At 40.2% G+C, this 2,152-nt stretch overlaps 1 pseudogene; it reads right to left on the bottom strand.

Annotated features, from left to right (window-relative positions):
• Window positions 1-1,218: 1,218 nt before the first annotated feature.
• LOC117287483 lies at window positions 1,219-1,839 on the bottom strand (annotated as a pseudogene).
• Between the last annotated feature and the right edge of the window lie 313 nt (window positions 1,840-2,152).

Below are 2,152 nucleotides of genomic sequence, written 5' to 3'. Positions count from 1 at the left end.
CTTATTTATATGTAGAATAAGAAAGTCACACTCATAGAAGCAGACTGTTGTCAAGGGCTGGGGAGGAAAGAGTGGGCAGATGTTGGTGAAAGATTACAAAATTTCAGTTAGGCAGAATGGACAAATTGCAGCCAGGTGAGCTGGTCCATGCCCGTAATCCCAGATACTGGGGAGGCTGAGGCAGGAGGATCAAAAGTTTGAGCCCAGCCTGGGCAACTTAGTGAGACCCTTTCTCAAAGTAAAAAATTAAAAAGTGCTGGGCATGTAGAGTGTCCCTTGTTTCAATCCCCAATCAAAAAAAAAAATTCTAGAAATCTAATATACAGATTTAATACATTTTCACTATAGTTAATAATTCTGTATTGTGTGCTTGAAGTTTGACGAGAATAGATCTTTAATGTTCTCACCTCCCATGCAGAGGCACCTCCTCACACATAGGCAACTGTGTGACATGATGGATGATGTTGATTAGCTTGATTTTGGCAATTATTTCACCACGTGTACCTATATCAAAACATCACACTGAACAACTTAAGTATATACAATTAGTATTTGTCAATCATACCTCAATAAGCTGAAAAAGTTGACACACTTAAGAAAATAATTTCCTCCTCGTTAGATGAAACTCACATTCTGCTCAAATGATAAACCTGGTGGTCTCTTGTCCTTGGATGGATTCTAACGTACACTGGTGTTGCCAATGTAACCAAGGAAGCAAAGTTTTTGCCTTTCTACCCTGAAACCAGGAAGGGTAGAGATATTGGGCATAGAAGCAGGTTTGGCAGGGTTCAAAGGCCTTAACTAACTTAACAACATGACTTTCAGGCTAATTGAAAATCAACCTAATTTTTCTGTCTAATGCCTCCAAACGTATTAAAATTTGCTAAAGGGACATAATGATTGCTTACTGAGATCATGCTACAGCACCTTGGTTTGTCTATTATGCAAGTCAGGGGAAGGCAGTAGGGATCCAGAGATGGGGAAAGATTGTGAAGGTACTCAGGAGAAAAATCTGTTTCATTTTGGAACACTTTTTGCAAAAAGTTCCAAAGGTCCAGAGCATCATCCATGGGTCCAAGGCCACTCCAGGGATCAAGTGACCCATTCAAACATTTGCAGCCAGGGGTGCAGGGCCTCATGAGCACAGGGCACTCACAAGTAATGATAAAAGCATTGGCAAAAGCTATTTTGTGTCGATGCTAACATTACAGGGTGGCTTCATTTTAGTGAGGGGTTAAGACTAGCCCCATACACAGTTACAGTCAGTGGATGCTTTTGTGAAACTTTTTTTTTCCACGTGGAAGTTTTTAATGTTGTTAATCCTCTTGTGAAAGTTTGCAAAATCACTGCAGACAAGCATTTCAGAATCTTTACTCCTTTGGCTTTTGCTAGCACTAACATTGGCCATTTCAGTCCCCTAACTTTCTACATTCTGCTCTTGTATTCCTTTCACTGTTTTCTTGAGGTCTTTTTTTCTTCTTATATAGGCTATGTCTTCCAAGATATGTTTGGGTTCATTTTACTTTATATAACCCAAGGAATCATAATTCATGCCAAAACCAGTTGTCTTGCTTTCACCAAAATGGGTTCTGAATCCAAATACAAAAATGACGTCTAGTGTGATCTTGTACAGTTTGGTGAGTTTTTCCTGAGTTTCTTTCTGCCTTAGGTATCATTGCTTGCCTGGGGTGGAAGAAATCAATGACCATTTGTTTCCTCTGAAGCAGTTGGTTGGTCATGAACTTTCTAGTCCGCTTGGTTACTGTGTCATTCATAATGGTAGAAGATCCTCAGGCAGCCAGGAAGGAAAAGAAAGAGCTGTGAAAATTTTCAAGTTGCTTCCACTCTGCCTCAATGAGAACAATTCAGCACTTTTTCATTTCAGTTAAACTTTGGGACTCAAGCTAACCAAGAACGGCACATCACTTGCCAATTTGGACATTGCCCTTAGGTAATTGAAAAAGTTTGATTGTTATCAATCTCTAATCTCATTTAAGCTGTCTTCACCTGACTCAGGTTTCCCAGTGATTCTCCCACCTGTTTCATGACTCCCAGATCCCAGACAACTTGAAGGAGGATTTACACATACAGCATAAAAACTAATCGTTCCCTTGCTGTAAATCTCTCCTGAGACAGGGGGCTCCTCCTTCCA

Source organism: Fukomys damarensis, unplaced genomic scaffold, assembly GCF_012274545.1.
Source record: "Fukomys damarensis isolate Sample0158 unplaced genomic scaffold, DMR_v1.0_HiC HiC_scaffold_24, whole genome shotgun sequence".
In the NCBI taxonomy this organism is placed as follows: Eukaryota; Metazoa; Chordata; class Mammalia; order Rodentia; family Bathyergidae; genus Fukomys; species Fukomys damarensis.
The sequence above is the reverse complement of the archived record's forward strand: the minus strand, read 5'-3'. Positions and strand labels throughout refer to the sequence as shown.